Raw genomic sequence first — 22920 nt, forward strand, 5'->3', positions numbered from 1 at the left:
TACCATGGGAGTACTCCGGATGGAGCCCACTGAAAACAGAAACCTAGCAAAAGTGACTTGGTGTTGTATCCTAGACAGAGGCATCACAGAAAGAAGAAATGATAGGATAGCAGAACACAGAAAGGAAACCTAGGAAAAGTTGAAGTTGTTTCAAAGAAATAACGAAAACTACAATTGCGGATGGAGTCCACTGCAAAGGGAGAAACCTACAAGTGACTTGGTGCTTCACAGGAGAAATGAGGACCTGCAATGGCTGCTGGTGGGTGGCAGCCTACTCTGCACACTGTGTGGATTTGAGGCACCTGCTGGTTGAAGCAGCCAGGCAGGGTATCTCTCCCCACCCTGCAACGTGTGACTCCCGCCCCTGCCCCAACATCTAGTTCTGATGCCAAGTATGGTGAACCTAAGGCCAAGTCATCCAAGACGCTGTAGGAGACAAAGTCAGTGTAACGAATGGAACGGCGGGAGATGTGAGCCACAGGAGAGTCCCTTTCAGTCCTCCTCCAAGTCCTGCTCGAGCAGAAAATTGGCAGCCCACTCCTCATTCTTCTCACAAGCAAAATATGCTTCAACCACAAGTCCCTGAGGAAAGCCCAAAGCCTTCAACCGCTCTATAGCTGCCAATTCCTGGGGTGTTACTTCCACATAACTGCCATCTCCTGTTGATGCTTCTTCGGTTCCCGCGCTGTCCACTCCTCCTCTCCTTTCACCGCCAGCTTCTTCACGACCAGCTCCGCTGCTCCGGGCTTGAGGGGGCTCGACCTCGGCCGCACTTGCCCTGTCTCCGGGGAGTCCCATTAAAAGATACTCCACGGCTCTGTGAGGGTTGTTGAAGCTGGCTCTCAGGGATGCAAGGACCTGCTCCCGTTCGTAGCCCATGGACACGATCTCGGCGACCATTTGCTCGGAAGCCGGACGTGTCAGCAGCGCCCTTGCTGCCTGCTCAGACGGCTGGGCCCGAGAGGAGGGTCCCGCGATGGCATCATCTGGTGTGGGGCTTGGAGACCCTGGCGGGCCTGCCTGCTGCCCTGCAGCTTGAGGTGACGCAGGTGCGCCAGCAGGTGCAGGCTGAGCTGAGGCTGTACTGGATGCTGACGCAGAGGCAGGTGCAGGTGTGGCATGCGTGGAGGTTGCAGGCGCGGACGTGGCATGTGTGGAGGTGGCAGGCGCGGCGGGCAAGGCAGGGCCGCGCGCTGGGGCCCCAGCACCAGCCGATGCCACGGTGGCAGGATGGGACTGCCCAGCTGTGGCCGTGGCCGTGGCCGTGGCCGGTGCTGCTGTGGTCGCCGCCTCGGGTCTGGCCACCAGGACCGTCACAGCGTGGTGCTCGTGGATCTGACAGTCTCTGAGCACAGCGTCGTCCGGGAGGACGCGGCCCGCATAAAGGAGCTGCTGCCCCGCTACCGGAAAGGCATCTCTGCCCTGCTCGGCTTCAATTTTCTCCTTGAGGGCCCTGACCGTCTGGCCGGGGTCAATGTCGATGTGGAAGGTGAGCTGCGGCCCGGCCTCGAGGGTGAGCCGCATGGCGCCGCCGCGCAGGGCCGCGGCCTGGTCGGCTGGCCGGGCTGGGGCGCGTGCTGGCCGCCGGGCAGGCGGGCGCGAGGCCTGGCGGGGCGGGCACCGCCGCACTCCTCACACTGCCTCTGCCTCTGGCTCTCGGGACCCTGCGGGGGCGGGTCCCAGTCGCCCTGCCCAGCGCGCTCTGCCCTGCCCGCGGGGCCTCCTTCCGTGAGCCCCGGCCTCCGCAGTGCGGGCCCCTGGCTCAAGATGGCCGCCGTGCCGCCGCCAGCCCCTCCCCCACCCAGGAGTAGCCGTTGCTCCCCGCGTGACGGTGGCCGGGAGGGGCCCTCCCACGCCCGGACGCTCCTTCGCCACCCACCCGGTCGCGGTGCTCGGCCTCGCTCGTCCATGCACTCCGAGCTCCCGGGGCCTCTGTCTCAGCTTCTGGTGCTTCGCAGCCTCTTTTAGATCCCTTTGGGGGACTGCTAACCTTTCTAGAACTTTCTCCGTTTGCTAACTCTGTAATAAGCTCTGGAACATTGTATCCCTTTGTGCACATCCAAGTTCTGTTCCTGCACATTGCTCTTTCTCCTTAAATATCTGCGCAGTCTCTCTTGCCACCCAAGTGTAAGGTATGCTATGAAATCCCCCATGTTTCACCTCACACTGTGGAAAAAACACCCATGGGCTTATTTATGCCTCAGACACCATGCTCTTAACAATGCTCTGAGAAGGATGAAATCTATCTGATATAGTTCCATTTGTTGACTTGTAAAAATATTTTCTCATTTTGCAGGCAGAGTGACAGTGAGAGGGACAGATATATAGAGAGGTTTCCGTGGCATGGCTCAGAGCCTACGTGTACAGAATAACTGTGGCTATGCAAGGCTGAAGTTGGAGCCAGGAACTCAACCCAGGTCTGCTTGCTGGTGGCAGGTGTGCAAGCCCTTGGGCCATCCTGGGCTTGTTTCCAGGCCCGTGAACCGGGAACTGGATGACAAGCAGGGGAGCTGGGCCTCACTGCACTCTAACATGGGATGCTGGCTTCCTTAGTGGTTTGCAAACCCACTACAATAGTCCCTTGATATTCTGTTTGCATTGACCTATAGAAACTGTACATATTCATGAGATACCATGTAACTTTTTATTTATTTATTTGAAAGTCAGAGCTACATAGAGAACGAGAGGCAGAGGCAGAGTAAGGAGAGAGAGAGAGAGAGAGAGAGAGAGAGAGAGAGAGATCCTCTGTCCTCTGCTCCACTCTCCAATTGGCGGCAATGGCCAGAACTGTGCTGATCAGAAGCCATGAGTCAGGAGCTTCTTCCAGGTCTCACAGGCAGATGCAGGTGCCCAAGGACATGGGCCATGTTCCACTGCTTTCCCAGGGCATAGCAGAGAGCAGGATTGGAAGTGGAGCAGCTGGGACCCTAATCATTGCCAATATGGGATGCTGGCACCACAGGTGGCAGGTAAACCTGCTACGCCACAGGACTGGCCTTCATATAAATTTTTAAATATAAACTAACCACCTTTATTATTTTTTATTTTAATATGTGCAGAGACAGCAAGAAGAGACAGACAGAGTTTTCTCTTCTTACATATGCATCCCCAAACCCTGGTTAACAGGTAGGGCTGTGTCACAGAAGTCAGGAACCAGGAACTCAGTCCATGGATCCCATGTTGGTGTACTTGAGGCAGGAGACAGGGACAGACACATCTTCCATCCACAATTCACTCCTTCAGAGTCCACAGACCATGGCTGGCCTGGCTAAAGAGCATCTCATAGCTGCATTCCCACCTCACAAGTTTGTGGTAGGGACAGACATATTGACCCATCACCTGTGCATCCCAGGTGTGCATTACTATGGATCTAGATTTGCAGTGAAGCCTGGACTTGAATCATTTATGTCCATGTGGGACTGACATCGCTAGAGCAGCCTAAACTAATGCTCCAAGTGCCTGCCCCTGAATTCTTCTATTTGTTGCCTTGTGACGTGGGTTTCCAAAATATTCTCATACATTCTATGACTGAGTCCTTTTGTTACATGAGTGGTTTGCACATAAATTGGCCAGTCTATTGCCAGTCCTTGCTTATTTGATCCGTGATGGGTTTTTGCAGAACAGGCACAGCAAATTTCCTAGTTCAAATGATTCCTTTGAAATTTGTTGGATGTTGCTTGAAGTTTAACATCTAAGAAGTCTTTCTCAAGTCTTAACTCTGAAACTCCTTCCTGTGATTTATTTAGAAAATCTGTAGTTTTGTCTTCTAATTTCAATCTTTGGCATGTGTCACTCCCCCTCTTCATGGAGGAATGACACAGGACCCTGCGCTGTTCTTTTGTCTGCTCGGCCCTCCCCGGGTTTGCTGCTGGTTCTTCCCGGGTTGGCTACCGTCCCTTCCACCTCCGTGGAAGGGCGGTTCCCCCTGGCCACTTTCCCCACTTCCGCAGGGGAGCGGCACATTGCTGGCCGGCTCTTTCGGGGGCTGCACAGGTGTTCCCTCAGATGTTCCTTGTGCATGTTGTCTCTCTCCTCCTTTATAGTCCTCTTCCACCAATCCCAACTTGGCTACCCACACGCCGAGTACGCTGCTCTCCTCCAATCAGGAGCAAGTCCTACAGTTTATTGGCTGAACTGGAGGCAGCTGTGTAGAAGCTGTTTTCTCCTCTCCCAGCGCCATATTGTGGGAGAGCAGATGCATAGAATAAGTCTTAATTCCAGTAACTTAGTCTAGTCCGGGTTGCTCCCCACAGATCCCCCTTTCTTTTTATTTTTTGGCGTTGATACGCGCCTGTCTTCAGTGCCCCGAGGCACACACTCTGCTCTGCTTGCTGGAGTTGCCCACAGGTGCTTACAAGCCCTACCAATCAGGCAAACCGAATCCGGGTCCTCTCTTTGCCATGTTGTGAGGAGGTTTTTAGGTGCTGATGCGTGCCTGAGTTCGGTGCCCTGCAGCACATGCTCTGCTCTGCTAGAACTGCCTGCAGGTGCTTACAAGCCCTATCAATCAGGCAAACCGAATCCAAGCCTTCTCATTGCCGTATTGTGGGGAGACTTATTGGTGTTGATTCGTGCCTATCTTCGGTAACCTGCAGCTCATACTCTGGTCGAGCTGCCTGCTGGTGCTTATCGCCTTACTAATCAGGCAGACTGAATCCAAGCCTTCTCATTGTGGTATTGTGGGGAGACTTATTGATGTTAATTCGTGCCTGTCTTCGGTGACCTGCGGCGCATAAGCTGCTAGCTGCCTGCAGGTGCTCACCACCTCCCTAATCAGGCAGACCGAATCCAAGCTCTCTCATTGCCATGTTGAGGGGAGGCCTTATTTTTCTCTATTTCTCTATCTCCAGGCATTCCTATCTCTCCCATTTTACTTCTATCTGCCAGCATTCCTATTTCTCTCATTTTACTTCTAAACTTCGTTTCTCTTATCCCCACGGCTTCTCGGCACCTGCCCCGAGGCTGCATCTCGGTGCCTCGCCCCGCGGCAGGTTCCCAGCTCTGCGCCGCTTCAGCCCGCGCTTCTCTCATCTGCCCAGCCTCCCGGCGCCCGCCCTGCGGCGGGCTCCCGGCTCTGCGCGGCTCGGCTTTGCACGCTCTGTGGTCTCCACGCCCTTCGCGCCCACACCACGGCCTTCGTGCCAGCCCCGCATTCCCTATCTACTTGTGCCCCGCACGCTCTCTCTGCGCGCGGCAGCCTCCACGAGTCACACAGCCCCAGCTCACGTTTCCGCCACTGGTATTCAATCTAAGTTCCCCGGGCTAACCTGGCGAATTCAACCTAGCTCACGCGTCTGCGCCTTTCGGTCTAGCTTCCCGTCCTTTGCTCCCCGGGCTAATCTGACGGATTCCAACCTGGCTGCCAACGTCTCTGCCTCTGGTTCCAGATTTTCGCCTTTTGCTCCCCGGGCTGACTTAAAGAATTCCAAGCTGGCTTACGTTTCTGCCTCGGCCTGCCCCCGCAGCTTCAATTTCCCTAACATTTTTCTCTACCCGGTATGTTTCCCTAAGTTTTCTTCCAACAATATTCCTCCCTCATTTCTCCTGGCTTCTCCCCACAGTCCGTATCCGAGTCTGTTTGTTCTAGCTTTCACTTTCGCTTTCGACCTTAGAGATTTCTCCCAGCTTCCCCCCGTAGTCCGCATCTGAGTCTATGCCTAGGCCTTTGATAGCTTCTTCCGGCACCTTTTCCGTCCAGCTTTTCCCTAGGCTCTTTGCTAGTCTCTCTCTCCGGTATTTTCCCACTTCTTCCCGTTTCTTCCCTCCTAAGTTTCCTATCCGAGTCACGGCACCATTATGTCACTCCCCCTCTTCATGGAGGAATGACAGGACCCTGCGTTGTTCTTTTGTCTGCTCGGCCCTCCCCGGGTTTGCTGCTGGTTCTTCCCGGGTTGGCTACCGTCCCTTCCACCTCCGTGGAAGGGCGGTTCCCCCTGGCCACTTTCCCCACTTCCTCAGGGGAGCGGCACACCGCTGGCCGGCTCTCTCGGGGGCTGCACAGGTGTTCCCTCAGATGTTCCTGGTGCATGTTGTCTCTCTCCTCCTTTATAGTCCTCTTCCACCAATCCCAACTTGGCTACCCACACGCCGAGTACGCTGCTCTCCTCCAATCAGGAGCAGGTCCTACAGTTTATTGGTTGAACTGGAGGCAGCTGTGTAGAAGCTGTTTCTCCCTTCTCAGCGCCATATTGTGGGAGAGCAGATGCATAGAATAAGTCTTAATTCCAGTAACTTAGTCTAGTCCGGGTTGCTCCCCACAGGCATGTTTCAATGAAGCAACTTTACCAGAATCCAAAAATTTCAAGAAATTCAACAACATGAAAACACACAATCCAGTTAAGAAATGGGCACATTACTTGAACAAGCATTTGCAAAAGAGGAAATTCAAATGGCCAATGGACACATGAAAAAATGTTGAGTATCACAAGCTGTCAGGCACATGCACATCAAATCCACAGTGAAGTTTCACCTCACCCGCGTTAGAATGTCTTTCATACGGAAGTCAACAAACCACAATCGTTGGCTAGGATGTGGGAGTGTAAATTGGTACAGCTGCTGTGGAAGACAGCATGGAGATACTTCAGAATTCTAAATGTAGACCTACCAGATGACCCAAACATCCCACTCCTGGGAATTTACCCAAGGGAAATGGAATCAGCATATCCAAGTGTTAGCTGTACCCACATGTTTACTGCAGCTCAATTCACACTAGCTAAGAGAGGGAATCAACCCAGATGTCTGTCCATTAACTGAAGTCTGGATAAAGACATTATGGTATATGTACACTATTGAATAGTACACAGCAGTATAAAATGAAATCCTGTCATTTGACACCAAATGGATGCAACTTGAATCTGTTCTACCTAGTGAAGTAAGCTAGTCCCCAAAACAAGTGCCATACCACAGCCTACTCTTGTTGACAGTAATATTTACAGGTGGTCTCAGTAGTAACAGATTCTTCTCTAAGAAAGCGCTGCATTTACAAATACCAGAAAGGAGATTTGAAATACTCGTCTGAATTCTGAGCTGGCTCACCACTCAGTGGGTTCTAACTGGGCAGGTCTCTCACTTACGACCAATTTCTGCCCAAGAAAGGCAATAGAGAGGGGAAGGGAATGCTGCTCTTGTGCACGGGCCTCAACAGTCATCAATTCTCAGCGGGACACGTCCACAGCAAACATGCAAGTGTGGCTTTAAAACTTTAGTGTGGGGCCCGTCCTGAAGGCACTGCAGGCTGTGCCTCCACCTGCTGTGCCAGAATGCCATGAGGGCCCTGTTTCATGTCCCAGCTGCTCCTCTTCCAACAGGCCCTCTGCTGATGGCCTGGGAAAGCAGTGAAGATGGCCCAATGTGTGGGCCCCTGCACCCGTGTGGGAGACCCAGAGGAAGCTTCTGGTTCTTGGTTTCACATAGGGTCAGCTCCTGACATTGTGGCCATTGGAGAGTGAACCACTTGGTGGAAGACCTACTCCTGTCTCTCCCACTCTCCCTGTTTTTTTAAAAGAAGATTTATTTGTTTATTTGAAAGAGTTATACCGAAAAAGGGGGGAGGGAGGGAGGGAGAGAGAGAGAGAGAGAGAGAGGTCTTCCATGCTCTGGTTCACTCCCCAATTGGCTGCAACGGCTGGAACTGCATTGATCCGAAGCCAGGAGTCAGAAACTTCTTCTGGGTCTCCAACATGGGTTCAAGAGCCGAAGGATTTGGGCCTTCTTCTATTGCTTTCCCAGGCCATAGCAGAGAGCTGGATTGGAAGTGGAGCAGCCGGGACTGGAACTGGCACCCATATAGGATGCTGGCATTTCAGGCCAGGGCATTAACCCACCGCACCACAGCACCGCCCCTCTCCCACTCTCTATCTGTAATTCTAACTCTCAAGTAAATGAATAAAATATTTTCAAAGCTTTATTGCAATAAAAGTATAATGTACACAGATATTTGACACGTGTCATTTTTCTTCTGACAAAAAAGAAAATCAAAGAGAACAGCAACATCACTCTGCCTTTCCAGCTATAGTTACTCCAATCACATTAGACATGGATCGCATACATTCCAATGACAGAGGTATTTTTTAAGATTATTTATTTGAAAACTACAGTTATAGAGAGGCAGAGGGAGAGAGAGGTCATCGAGCCAAAATTTTACTCCCCATATGGCTGAACAGATGGAAGAAATCTATTTCTCTCTCTCTCAGCCTCTGCTTCTCTGTAAGTCTGACATTCAAATATATAAATAAATTTTTTACAAACATTTCTATGGAGGAGACACTGTTTCCAAAACCAATGTGAATTAAAGAAATAGAAAGAAGGGCATTACATTACTCTGGGCGTACTCTGGATGGAGTGCACTGAAAACAGATTCCCAGCAAAATGACTTAGTTTTGTATCCAAGACAGAAAGAAGTAATGATAGGATAGTAGAACACAGAAAGGAAACCTAGGAAAAGTTGAAGTTGTTTCAAAGAAATAACGAAAACTACAATTGCGGATGGAGTCCACTGCAAAGGGAGAAACCTACAAGTGACTTGGTGCTTCACAGGAGAAATGAGGACCTGCAATGGCTGCTGGTGGGTGGCAGCCTACTCTGCACACTGTGTGGATTTGAGGCACCTGCTGGTTGAAGCAGCCAGGCAGGGTATCTCTCCCCACCCTGCAACGTGTGACTCCCGCCCCTGCCCCAACATCTAGCTCTGATGCCAAGTATGGTGAACCTAAGGCCAAGTCATCCAAGACGCTGTAGGTGACAAAGTCAGCGTAACGAATGGCATGAAATGTGAGCCACAGGAGAGTCCCTTTCAGTCCTCCTCCATAGCCAGGTCGGATAACAAACTGGCAGCTAAGATCTCATTCTTCTCACAAGCAAAATATGCTTGTATCACAAGGCCTTCAGGAAAGCCCAAAGCCTTTAACCTCTCTATAGCTGCCTGTTCCTGAGGTGTTACTTCAATGTAGCTGTCATCTTCTCTTACTGTTTCTGCAGTTTCTGCATTGTCAACTCCTTCACCTCCTCCTCCTCCTTCACTGCCATCTTCCTCCTCCGCGGTAGTTAGCATATGAACCAAGTACTCCTGGTACTGTCTAAGTTGATCTTCCAATTGAGGATCCTGTGGACATAAGCGTTGCAGCACTCCTGGAAGCAAAGATGGGAAGTGCTGAATGATTCGTCTCAACTCTTCAAACTCTGGTAAATTCCGTAAAACATCCAGGGGGTGTCCTCCAGAACCCGATGTCGCAGCCCCTTCATCTGCCTCCACCGCTGAAGACCGACCGGCTCCGCTGCTCCGGGCTTGAGGGGGCTCGACCTCGGCCGCACTTGCCCTGTCTCCGGGGAGTCCCATTAAAAGATACTCCACGGCTCTGTGAGGGTTGTTGAAGCTGGCTCTCAGGGCTGCAAGGACCTGCTCCCGTTCGTAGCCCATGGACACGATCTCGGCGACCATTTGCTCGGAAGCCGGACGTGTCAGCAGCGCCCTTGCTGCCTGCTCAGACGGCTGGGCCCGAGAGGAGGGTCCCGCGATGGCATCATCTGGTGTGGGGCTTGGAGACCCTGGCGGGCCTGCCTGCTGCCCTGCAGCTTGAGGTGCGCCAGCAGGTGCAGGCTGAGCCGACGCTGTACCGGATGCTGACACGGAGGCAGGTGCAGGTGTAGCACGCGTGGAGGTGGCAGGCGCGGCGGGCAAGGCAGGGCCGCGGGCTGGGGCCCCAGCACCAGCCGATGCCGCGGTGGCAGGATGGGACTGCCCAGCTGTGGCCGTGGCCGTGGCCGTGGCCGGTGCTGCTGTGGTCGCCGCCTCGGGTCTGGCCACCAGGACCGTCACAGCGTGGTGCTCGTGGATCTGACAGTCTCTGAGCACAGCGTCGTCCGGGAGGACGCGGCCCGCATAAAGGAGCTGCTGCCCCGCTACCGGAAAGGCATCTCTGCCCTGCTCGGCTTCAATTTTCTCCTTGAGGGCCCTGACCGTCTGGCCGGGGTCAATGTCGATGTGGAAGGTGAGCTGCGGCCCGGCCTCGAGGGTGAGCCGCATGGCGCCGCCGCGCAGGGCCGCGGCCTGGTCGGCTGGCCGGGCTGGGGCGCGTGCTGGCCGCCGGGCAGGCGGGCGCGAGGCCTGGCGGGGCGGGCACCGCCGCGCTCCTCACACTGCCTCTGCCTCTGGCTCTCGGGACCCTGCGGGGGCGGGTCCCAGTCGCCCTGCCCAGCGCGCTCTGCCCTGCCCGCGGGGCCTCCTTCCGTGAGCCCCGGCCTCCGCAGTGAGGGCCCCTGGCTCAAGATGGCCGCCGTGCCGCCGCCAGCCCCTCCCCCACCCAGGAGTAGCCGTTGCTCCCCGCGTGACGGTGGCCGGGAGGGGCCCTCCCACGCCCGGACGCTCCTTCGCCACCCACCCGGTCGCGGTGCTCGGCCTCGCTCGTCCATGCACTCCGAGCTCCCGGGGCCTCTGTCTCAGCTTCTGGTGCTTCGCAGCCTCTTTTAGATCCCTTTTGGAGACTGCCAGCCTTTCTAGAACTTTCTCCGTTTGCTAACTCTGTAATAAGCTCTGGAACATTGTATCCCTTTGTGTACATCCAAGTTCTGTTCCTGCACATTGCTCTTTTTCCTTTAAATATCTGCGCTGTCTCTCTTGCCACCCAAGTGTAAGGTATGCTATGGAATCCCCCTTGTTTCACCTCACACTGTGGAAAAAACACCCATGGGCTAATTTATGCCTCAGACACCATGCACTTAACAATGCTCTGAGAAGGATGAAATCTATCTGATATAGTTCCATTTGTTGACTTGTAAAAATATTTTCTCATTTTGCAGGTAGAGTGATACAGAGAGGGACAGATATATAGAGAGGTTTCCGTGGCATGGCTCAGAGCCTACGTGTACAGAATAACTGTGGCTATGCAAGGCTGAAGTTGGAGCCAGGAACTCAACCCAGGTCTGCTTGCTGGTGGCAGGTGTGCAAGCCCTTGGGCCATCCTGGGCTTGTTTCCAGGCCCGTGAACCGGGAACTGGATGACAAGCAGGGGAGCTGGGCCTCACTGCACTCTAACATGGGATGCTGGCTTCCTTAGTGGTTTGCAAACCCACTACAATGGTCCCTTGACATTCTGTTTGCATTGACCTATAGAAACTGTACATATTCATGGGATACCGTGTAACTTTTGAAGTAAAAACTTACCACCTTTGTTATTTTTCTTATAATGTGGCTAGAAGTAAATACAGAGAGACAGAGGTTTCTCATCCTTTGTCTTCTTCCCGAAATAGAGGCCAACAACCAGAGTTATGTTGGGCAGGAGCTAGGAGCATTGGACTCAATGGATCCCCGTTTGTGGCAAGGATCCAAGTACTTGATGTGTCCCCTGCTGGCTCCCAGGGTCTGCATCCATAGTAATCTGAAATTGACAATTGGGCCAATACTTGAAAATAGGCCCTCCAGTGTGGAAAAAGGGAGTCCCAATGCATGTCTACACTGCTATGGCAAACACTGGAACCAGCGTGAGATGTTGGAATACATGGAAACCCTGTGTAATGTGTAAATCAAGGTCAACACATCTGCCTCCTCGACAACATTTCTTTTTGGTGAAAATATTCCAAATCCTTCCTTCTACCCTTCTGTGAAATATCAGCACTTTCTCCTTAGTTCACTCTTCTTTCAGTGCCTTTCCCCTTTGACACTTGCTGTTGTACTGCCTTTCATCCCGTGTTGGGAGACCCCCTCTTTTGTGTTGCTTTTCTGTTACACGGATGTGTTTGACCCACTGTTTCAAGGAAGTTCTGCTGGCCACAATGTCTCTGAGGATTCATTTCTGGTTGAATGTCTGGATATCTCTTTCATTCCCCAAACTCATCTTTGCTGATTAAAGAATTCATGGTTGGGGGCAGCCTGTTGGCACAGCAGGTGAAGCTGCTGCCTGGGATACCAGCATCTCATATGGGAATTGTGGTTTGAGGCCCTGCTTCTCCACTTCCCAATAGCCCCCAGCTAATGCAGCTAGCACAGCAGCAGAAGTTGCCCCAATTACCAGGGCCCCTACCATCTACTTGGGTGACTAGAGTGGAGTTCCTGCCTCATGGCTTTGGCCTCTGCCGGGTTCCATTGTGGTGAGTAACTGAAGAAGATTCTCTGTCTCTTGTTCCTGCTCTCTCTGGTGCTCTACCTTGCAGATTTGAAGAAAACAATGGCAGCGATTTATAAAGTGCTTGAAAATGGTATTTGGAATACACGTGCAGGAATCTAAACATTCCTGGCACTAAAATAAACATATTTTTCTAAATACTGATTTCTTTCATTGTGTTTGAGAGGCAGGAGACAGGGACAAACACGTCTTCCAACTACAGGTTACTCCCTCAATGCCCACAATGGATAGGGCTGGCTCAGACTGAAGACAGCAGCTCAGAAGTCCATTTTGGCCTTCCACATTTGTGGTAGGGGCACATGGATTGGATTGTCACCTGTGCTTCACAGCTGTGGATTAGTATGGAGCTGGATTTGCAGTGGGGCCTGGACTTCAATCAGGGATGTCCATGTGGGACTCAGACATCCCTAGAGCAGCCTAACTCATGTTCCAAGTGCCTGCCCCTGAACTCATCTTTTCATTGCCTGTGTCTCGTGGACTTTAAGAAGTAGCCTTGTACACTGTACTGCTAAGTCCTTTGTTAGATGATGGTTTGCATTTGTTTCTGACAGTCTGTACCTTGACTTTGCTTACTTCTCCGTGTAATGGGTTTGTGCAAATATAGATAATTTCCCAGTGCAACTGATTGCTTTAAAAATTGTTGGGATGTTGCTTTTAGTGCCATGTTTAGGAGGTCTTTCCCAAATCTCCACTCTGAAACTCCTTCCTGTGATTTATTTAGAAAATACGTACTTTTATGTTCTAATTTCAATCTTTTGGCATTTTTTTATAATTTAAAAAAATTTTTTGACAGGCAGAGTTAGACAGAGAGAGACAGAGAGAAAGGTCTTCCTTTTCCGTTGGTTCACCCCCGAAATGGCTGCCATGGCTGGTGTGCTGTGCTGATCCAAAGCCAGAAGCCAGGTGCTTCCTCCTGGTCTCCCATGCGGGTTTTGGCACGTTTTAAATAAATAAGTTTGCCAGAATCCATAAAGATCTCTAGAAACTCAACAACAAGAAAACAAATAATCTGGTTAAGAAATGGGCAAATTACTTGAACAGGCTTTTTTCTCCAAAAGAAACCTTTTATTTAAGGAATGCAAACTTCATGCATTTCATAAGTACAACTTTAGGAATACAGTGATGTTTACCACCATACCCGCTCTCCCACCCACACTCCTGCCCCCTCTCCTCCTCTCTCTCCCATTCTCTGTCCCATTCTCCACTAAGATACATTTTTTATTAACTTTATACACAGAAGACCAACTCTCTTTTAAGTAAAGAGTTCAAAAATTTGCACAAAGAGGCCGGCATTATGGCTCACTAGGCTAATCCTCCACCTGCAGCGCTGGCACTCCAGGTTCTAGTCCTGGTTGGGGCGCCGGTTCTGTCCTGGTTGCTCCTCTTCCAGTCCAGCTCTCTGCTGTGGCCCAGGAAGGCAGTGGAGGATGGCCCAAGTGCTTGGGCCCTGCACCCACATGGGAGACCAGGAGGAAGCGCCTGGCTCCTGGCTTCGGATTGGCGCAGCGCGCCGGCCACTGTGGCCATTTGGGGGGTGAACCAATGGAAGGAAGACCTTTTTCTCTGTCTCTCTGTCTCACTGTCTAACTCTGCCTGTCAAAAAAAAATTGTACAAGGAAAGGAAAACCAAAGAAACCATTCCTCATCAGTGGAGACAAGTAATGTTCAAAGTCGTTGCATTTTGAATTTAATTTCACTTTTTTTTAAGAAACTTAATTAACTTTAAAGAAGCACCCAAGAATGACATATCTTTTGCTAGCATTTAGGCATAATTATAATACAGCTCTCTGAGGACAGAGGTCCTGCATGGGAGCTAGAGTGAACAGAAACTCCTATTGTACATTTAGCAGTTAAGAATTTTATGTATGTTGGCCGGCGCCGCGGCTCACTAGGCTAATCCTCCACCTTGCGGTGCCGGCACACTAGGTTCTAGTCCCAGTAGGGGCACCGGATTCTGTCCCGGTTGCCCCTCTTCCAGGCCAGCTCTCTGCTGTGGCCAGGGAGTGCAGTGGAGGATGGCCCAAGTGCTTGGGCCCTGCACCCCATGGGAGACCAGGAGAAGCACCTGGCTCCTGCCATCAGATCAGCGTGGTGGGCCAGCCGCAGCGCTCCAGCCGTGGCGGCCATTGGAGGGTGAACCAGCGGCAAAAAGGAAGACCTTTCTCTCTGTCTCTCTCTCACTGTCCACTCTGCCTGTCCAAATAAATAAATAAATAAATATTTAAAAAAAAGAATTTTATGTATGTCGTCAGTGATCACCCAAGGCTCTTGACAGGAGCTGCCTAGGCTGTGGAAGCCTTTTGAACCCACAAACTGCATCAGTATTTAGATAAGACCATAAGCAAATTGGAAGTTCTCTCCTCCCTTCAGAGAAAAGTACCTCCTTCTTTGATGACCTCTTCTTTCCACTGGGGACCTAACCACTGAGGTCCTTCATGTAGGACACTTTTTACCACAGTGTCTTGGCTTTCCATGCGAAGAGGCATTTTTCAAAAGAAATTCAAATGGCCAACAGACACATGAAAAAATGCTCAGGTCACTATCTCTCTAAACAAAACCACAATGAAGTTTCACCTCACTCTGGTTAGAATGTCTTTCATACAGAAATCAACACAACAAACAACAAATGTTGGCCAAGATGTGGGGGAAGAGGTACCCTAATCCATTGTTGATGGGAATGTAAACAGGTATAGCCACTGTGGCAGCCAGTATGGAGATACCTCAGAATTCTGAATGTAGACCTACCATATGACCCTGCCATCCCACTCCTGGGAATTTAGGCAAAGGAAATGAAATCAGCATATGAAAGAGTTACCTGTACTCGCATATTTATTGCAGCTCAATTTGCAATAGGTAAGATAGGAAATCAACACAGATGTCCATCAACTGAAGACTGGATATTAAGAAATGATGGGGGCTGGCGCTGTTGTGCAGCAGGTTAACGCCCTGGCCTGGAGGGCCAGCATCCCATATGGGCACTGGTTTGAGACCCGGCTGCTCCACTTCCAATCCAGCTCTCTGTTATGGCCTGGGAAAGCAGTAGAAGATGGCCCAAGTCCTTAGGCCCCTGCACCCACGTGGGAGACCAAGAAGATATGCCTGACTCTGGCTTCGGATCAGCACAGTTCTGGCCCTTGTGGCCGGTTTGGGAGTGAACCATCGGATGGAAGACCTCTCTCTCTCTCTCTCTCTCTCTCTCTGCCTCTCCTCTCTCTGTGTAACTCTGACTTTCAAATAAATAAATAAAATATTTTAAAAAAGAAATTATGGTAAATGTACACTATGGAATACTGCACAGCAGTAAAAAAAAAAATAAAATCCTGTCGTTGGCAATAAAATGCATGCACCTGGAAACCATCATACTTAGTGAAATAAGCCAGTCCCCAAAAGACAAATAACATAATACTGCCTACTCTTGTTGACAGTAACATTCACAGGAAACTTTAATGGTAATAGATACTTCTTTAATAAAGCAAAGTACTTACAGGTACCAGAAATTCTGAACATTGGATCAGCATTCAGTGGGTGTTTTAAACAGGGAGCTGTCTGACTTATACTATGCTCCCAATCACATTTCTGGGAATGAAAGTGCAAGAGAGAAGGGGAGGGAATGCTGCTCTTGTGCATAGCCCTCAAAGGTGATAAATTCACAATGGGACACGTCCACAGCAAACATGCAAGTGTGGTTTTAAAACTTGATTGCGGTGCCAGCGCTGTGGCACTGTAGGCTATGCCTCTGCTTTTGGGGCCAGCATGTCATGAGGGCATGGTTTAAGTCCCAGCTGCTCCTCTTACAATCCAGCCCTATGCTCATGGCCTGGGAAAGAAGTGGAAGACAACTCATGGGCTTGTGCCCCTCCACCCATGTGGGACAGCCAGAGGAACAGCCTGGCTTCTGGCCTCTGATCGTTTCAGCTCTGCACATTGTGGCCATTTGGGGAGTGAACCAGTTGTTGAAAGACCTTCTCCTCTTAATTCCCACTCTCTGTAACTATAGCTTTCAAATAAATGAGTAAAAACATTTAAAAACCCTTATTGTTATCAACTGTTGAGTGCACAGATATGCAACACGTGCCATTTCCCTGAAAGAAAACCAAGTATAACAGCAACATCATTATGCCTATACTGTTACAGTTACTTGAAGCAGGTTACACGGGTCTCACATTCATTCCAATGATAAAGAATGTTTAAAATAACATTATGTACTGTCATATGAAGAACAGATTCCCTTTCCCCCATTCCCTTCGCCCCGTTCTAAGGGCCCCCACCACAGTCGTTGGCTCCCTATGAGGATTTTCTTTTGCTCCCCTGCGACCACCCCATTGGATTGGTCTGTCTGTGATTCTATCTTCTGAGCTCTTTCTTTTGCTTTCTGGTTGTTGCTTACTTTCGCCCCTCACTATTGGCCAGACCCTGAGTAAGGACCCCAGGCCTAAGCTCTTACAGGCTTTACGTGGCCTTAAACTAAAACGGAAGGAAACTGAAAAGTTTGGGGAAACTGCTGCGGGCATGTGTCCCTGGCTTGAGGCAGTAGACATTTATGATCCCTTCGACGGGGATAAGATCTTACAAGCCACCCAACAGTGGGAGGTGGACGCCAACATACCTGTCCCCCTCCAGTTTTACCCTATAGTTATTGCCATCTTGCAATGCTTAGCTCCCCCTAGTGCCATTTTCCTGACATCCACGCCTTGGGCAGACCTCTGTGTTCTGCCTCAGATTCTGCAAGATCTACAGAGTTTGATCAGTGGGCTCCTCCTCCTGCAACTCCGACAGTGATTCTGACTCAGAACCTCCCCACCAGACCAAAGATAAAAACACAGAGGCTGCGGGCCAGATAGGGGACCAAACGGGAGTGGCCACCTTGGCTTCTGCTCCCCTCCTCGCCAGAATCTCCCCTCCTCACCTGAATCTCCCCTCCCACCTATTCTTGGCCCCTGTTAACTTGGCCATCAGTTCCTCCTCCTGGGGCACAGGGAGAGCCTCCTCCTTTTGTTACCTGACCCCCCTCCCTTGTTTTCAAAAGGCTTGCCTCCAGGCCCCACCTCCTACAGATAAACAGGTTGGGTCCTGCTGGGCCAGCCCAAACCACAAGCCCCTCCCTGGCCAGAGGTGCCACCTCCTCTTCGAGGTGCTCACCTGATGCACCCTCGACCCTGCCACTCAGGTTCCTTGAGGCTGCTTTCCTCCTGGAGCAGCTTCTGCTGCATCCCCGCCTTGGGGCTCTGACTCCTGGGCACTTTTCAGCCCACTGCCCCCTCCCTCCCTGACATGGGGATCTGCATTTCTCTCTCAGGTAAGCTCACTGAGGCCTTCCTCTTCAATGTTCTGCCAACCCCTCAATGCCCCCAGGAGTGGTATGGCCACTGTTATTCCACACTCAAGGATTTGTGTGAGGAGTACATAAAAATGGTCCTCGTTCCCCCTATACTGAACAACTATTGGAGACCATAGCCATTGGCCTTAACTGCCCCTGGGACTGGAAGGACCTCTCTGGAGCCCGTGGACTTTCTAAAATGGAGGGCTATTTACTAAGACGAATGTGAACAGCAAGGGGTCTGCTGTTCCAAAGCAGGAGCCCCATCATCTCAAGGGGGACCGTCCCGCCACCCCAACGCTGGACGACCCAATCAAATGGGAACAGGTGCCCCTAGGGCTTACTGGACCATTCCTCTGGAGTCACAGATCAAGCCTCACACACATGTTTGGTTTAATGGTAAGGTCTTCAGGGCGTAGCTGATTCAGGTGTAGGTGTCACCATAATGAGAGACGAGGAAGTTCCCTCAGAGTGGGAAAATATCCAAGGCCCTGATGTGTGAGTGGTGGCAGTACTTTCTCCCCATCGTCAGCTAAAACACCCTGTTGTTTGGAGAGACCCAGAGGGACACAAGGGCCATGTGCAGTCGCTGATAACTATAGGCTTGGGTAGTAATTTGCTTGGTCGCGACCTGCTTAGTAGCATGGGAGCTACGCTAACTACTGAGGATAAGTTTTGTCTGGAAGACCTTCTACAAACAGGCCATGAGTCCCCCAAATTCAATAAGTGCCCCCAATTCTAGGGGCCACTGTTCGTGCCATCCCCATCAAATTACAATAGACTCATGATACCCCCATGTGGGCAGAACAGTGGCCCCTGCCTCGACAAAAGCTAAGCCATCTAACCACTTCGGCTCAACAACAGTTAGACTTGGGTCATACAGAACCCTCAACTAGCCCTTACAATACTCCTATTTTTGTCATCCACAAAAAATCCACATCTTCCATCTGGCTCCTCCATGATTTGAGGGCTGTCAATACCCACATGACAAAAATGGGCACCACAAAGCCGGGAATCCCCATAACTACTGTGCTTCCCACTGTCATGTCTTTCGCATTCTGGATATGAGAGACTGCTTTTTCGTATCCCCCTTCAACCTGAGGATAGGGAGCATTTTGCCTTCACAGTATCTGTGCCCAGTAACACAGTCCCAGGGCAACGGTTTCAGTGAATAGTCTTGCCACAAGGCATGAAAACAGCTTGTCCATTTGCCAAATTTATGTTTTTAAAGGCTCTGACACCTTTGTTTGCCATTACTGGCTTAAATATCATCCACTACATGGATCACTTCTGCTGGTTCTGGGAGCTTTCCCTCAAGCTGTACAAAACCTCCAAGCCATAGACCTTGTCGTAGTCCCAGAACTCCTCCTTTTCACCTCCTGCGCACTGAGATGCTTCCCTACACTGTTCACCCTGTTCCACCCTGCATTTCTATCCCAAAGAAAGCTACCTTAAACAAATTACAGGTCCAGTTGGAACACATAAATTGCATTCGTCCTTGGCTAAAGTTAACAACTTACCCCCCATTTTACATGTCTATGCAGGAACCCTGATCCCACCTCCCCTAGAGAGCTTACTGAAGAAGCTGAGTGTGCCCTCAGCCTAGTTAACCAATCCCTTGCTTCCTACAGCTTCATAGTTGGGATCCACAAAAAGAACTCTGGGCCATTGTTCTGGGCTCTGCTAGGACATCCACAGACATGCTGTAGCCTCCTGATAATGTCTTGGTTGGGCCCATCTGTCCCCCACAGCCATGTCAGAGCTCCAGTCTCCTCTTTATAGGCTTTCTTCTCTTATTAGAAAATTACGATTGTATTGTTAGACAGTTTGGCTGTAAGCCTGATCACCTGGTTATCCCACTTCTTAAGTCGTCGCTGGATTTTGCTCTCCTCAATGATGCTTCCCTTATGACTGCCTTGGCTGGCTATACTGACCAGATAGGTAGTCACATCCCCCCAAGCAAACTTCTCCAAGTAATGCGTCTGCTGCCCCTTTCTGTTCCTTCTGTTATCTCCTCTAAACCCAATCCTCAAGCCCCGCTTGTTTTTACAGACACTAGCATTTCTGAAACCATCACTACTGTCAAATTTACCCCCAAGCAACCATCGACTCAGTTTGTCCGCTCCTACCTTGCAGGATCCCCACAGTTTCTAGAGCTCCTTGCTATCTATCATGCTCTATGCCTGACTCCTGAGTCCTGCAACCTTTTCACTGACAGCATATATTGCACTCAACTCCTCCCCCAACTCCCTCATGCCTAATGTACATTGGATCTCTCTTCCTCTTTAGATACCCTGCTTGCCTCACTACAACACGTACTGGAAGCACGCACATCTCCACTCTGTTCAATACATCACAGCGCACTCTAGTCTGCCTAATCCTTTACCTTCCCTTTAATACACAGGTTGATGTGCTGACCTGCCCCGATGTGCTCACCACTGAGTGCACTGCAAGAGATCCTCACTCTCAGTTTCATCAATCAGCCCGCTCCCTTGCTGCTTTGTTCTCTGACCTACCCATCCAATAGTGCAAACACACAGTCTGTCAATTGTGCTAGGTGTGCCCCATTTTGGCCTTTTGCACCACTACAACCAATGGGGGCTAATCCTCGGGGCCTTAAAGCCAATGCTCTGTGGCAAATGGATGTTACTCACTTCCCTTCCTTTGGCAAACAAAAGTTCCTCCACGTAACGATGGACACTTATTTGGGGTTTATAATGGAAACTCCTTCCACAGGTGAAAACACCCCTAAGGATATTGCTCACCTCCTGTCCTGCTTTCTTATTATGGGACACCCACTTTCCACAAAAACTGATAAGGACCCTGCTTACACATTTGCTTCTTTTTGCGTTAAGTATGCCATTGGTCATATCATGGGCATACCCTATAACCCCAGGGCCAAGGCAATGTAGAAAGAGAACATCAGAACCTTAAGACTATGATTGAAAAACATAGGGGAGACTACGGTACCCACCATGAGCATGGTAATTTTGCTCTCTTCACCTTAAATTTCTTAGAAGTCTCACCCTCTGGAGAGCCGCCAGCAATAAGATACTGGAGACCCCTTATGAGCCCAATACCTCTGGTTAGATGGAAGGACCTGACCACCCAACAATGGAAAGGGCCTGATCCCCTCATAACAATGGGAAGAGGTTTCACTTGTGTCTTTCCAGAGATCATTCCATAGTCTATGTGGATACCAGCTCAAAATGTCAAACCCCGGACCCCAATCTCTGCAAACCAACCCTCCAACAAGCCAGCTTCAGTGCCTTTCCACTAAATGAGCCGCTGATGAAGAGACACTAGGAGAGGATGTGGCCTGCCCCCCCTCAACATTGGGTAACATGGGGAGAACTCAGGGGTCTGGTGGACCCAGTTCAATCCTGTCTCCAACCCCCAATACAACGTGCTTGTTGCTGGGGTTACTGAACTGTGCAACAATGAAGTCAAACTCTCAGGCTGCCTGTGACCAGGCTGGGTCCCAAGACGGCCCCAGCGACTTGACTTCCTGCCCAAATATACAGTAACTGGACAGGACCCTGGAACCAGCCAATCAAGGATGCCATCAGGCAGCTAGTACAGTGGACTAAGAGAGCCCTTGGACTGATCAAAGCTGCTGGTATATTCATTGTCACTACAGTGCAGCTGTCACCAGTTTCCCTCATCCAACCATGCATCCCCAGCCTGATGTTTGCTTCACAGCTGTTTGTATCACCAATGTACCTGCTTTAGAATGGGAAACTCGATATCGTTACTTGTCAGCCTGTATCAGGGGCCCTCGGGATGGGTTATTTCTCAGGTGCTCTTCAATTTAACCCAAAACCTAATGCCACCCACATTTCTATCCTGGCAGTTACCACGTTTACATAGGGAATGGTTGGTAGGGACTCACGAAATTTTGGTTCCATCCCTATGCACTGATGACTACAGTAGTGGTCATCGTGGGTTGCAGTGTACTGATCTATTTTTTCCATGCCGCACTAAGCTGAGTCCCATCTGCCAAGCAAAAGGCTGCTCCACTAGCAAAGATTTTGGCCATCGAGATAGTCTGGCCTAAAACAGAGGGGAGAGATATGGATGATCCTGTGCCTGGCTGGGAGACTGCCTGCCTGGCCCATGCAGAAGCTTAAGAGGGCATGGCATAGCACGCCTCCTGGGAAAGACCATGGTCGGGGCTCAGCACACTGAGACCCACACATGACCTGACTGCTGTTAGGCAGCAGGGACCCCAGGCACATTTCCCCCACTCCACTTCCTGTTGAGGGGCCTTGTGCTTGTCAACTAGGTAAACAGCTCCCAAGTGTGGCCTAGCCACATAAGACCACCTGGAAGAATATGTAAACCACGTGAGCTTCAAGCTGATTGGAGACAGGTAGAAGCACCAGTATTGCCTTTATCCTATAGAATTAGTGTTGCTACCCTGAACTAGCTACTGCATTTTGTCTGTCCTATAAAAGCCTATGGCTAACTGTTAATAAACAGCCATGTTCACTGAAACAGTCTCTGGTGCTTCTTCTTGAAGAATGCCATCCCCCCACCATCCCGACAGTGTGGGCCTTTCAGGACAAGCCCACACAGGGGCCAAAGGACTTGAGCCATCTTATACTCCTTTCCCAGGCCATGGCAGAGAGCTAGATCACAAGTGGAGCAGCTGGGACTCGAAGTGGAGCCCATATGGGATGCTGGCACTGCAGGTGGTGGCTTTATCCGCTACACCACAGCACCAGCCCCGAGATCTTTTAAAATAAATTTACGTATTTTCACATGAAGAACTGGTTCCTTTCCCTCCTCCCCTACCCCACATATGTCACAGGAAAGCATGAGGTTCCTTATATAGTAATTTCACACCTATGTGAAGCAGCAACAACCATCAATAATCAGGCATTTCTGCTTACAGGTGCTCCAGCATTGTTGGCAATTTCATGAAGGCATTCCCTAGTTGCCATGAAATGGACCACAAATTCTAGGGAGTGGGGCAAGCGCTCTGACAAAGCGAGTAACTCGACTGCTTGTAGTTCCAGCATCCCATACCAGTGCTGGTTCTAGGGCTGGTTGCTCCATTTCCTAGCCAGCTCTCTGCTATGGCATGGGAAAATAGCGGAAGATGGCCCAAGACCTTGGGCACCTACTTGCATGTAGGAAACCCATGAGAAGCTCCAGGTTCCAGGCTTTGGATCGGCCCAGCTCTAGTTGTTGCGGCCATTTGGAGAGTGAATTGGCAGATTGAAGACTTCTCCTTCTCTCTCTCTCTCTGTCTCTCTCTGTCTCTCCCTCTCTCTGCCTCCGCCTCCCTGTAATTCTGCCTTTCAAATATGTAAATAAAAATTTTAAGAAATTTCTATGGAGCAGACACTGTTTCCAAAACCAACTGAAATAAAGAAATAGAAAGCAAGGCATTACCCTGGGTGTAGTCTGGACACAGTGGTGGAATGGAGTCTACTGAAAACAGGGAAAGCCAGTAAAAGTAACTTATTATTTTATCAAGGC

The 22920-nt window shown here is 50.5% G+C and overlaps 2 pseudogenes; both read right to left on the reverse strand.

The window, feature by feature from the left end:
- Positions 1 to 352: 352 nt before the first annotated feature.
- On the reverse strand, positions 353 to 1621 carry LOC138847649 (UV excision repair protein RAD23 homolog B pseudogene; annotated as a pseudogene).
- A 7048-nt stretch (positions 1622 to 8669) lies between these two features.
- Positions 8670 to 10123, reverse strand: LOC100352960 (UV excision repair protein RAD23 homolog B pseudogene; annotated as a pseudogene).
- Between the last annotated feature and the right edge of the window lie 12797 nt (positions 10124 to 22920).

Source organism: Oryctolagus cuniculus, chromosome X (assembly GCF_964237555.1).
Source record: "Oryctolagus cuniculus chromosome X, mOryCun1.1, whole genome shotgun sequence".
NCBI lineage: Eukaryota > Metazoa > Chordata > Mammalia > Lagomorpha > Leporidae > Oryctolagus > Oryctolagus cuniculus.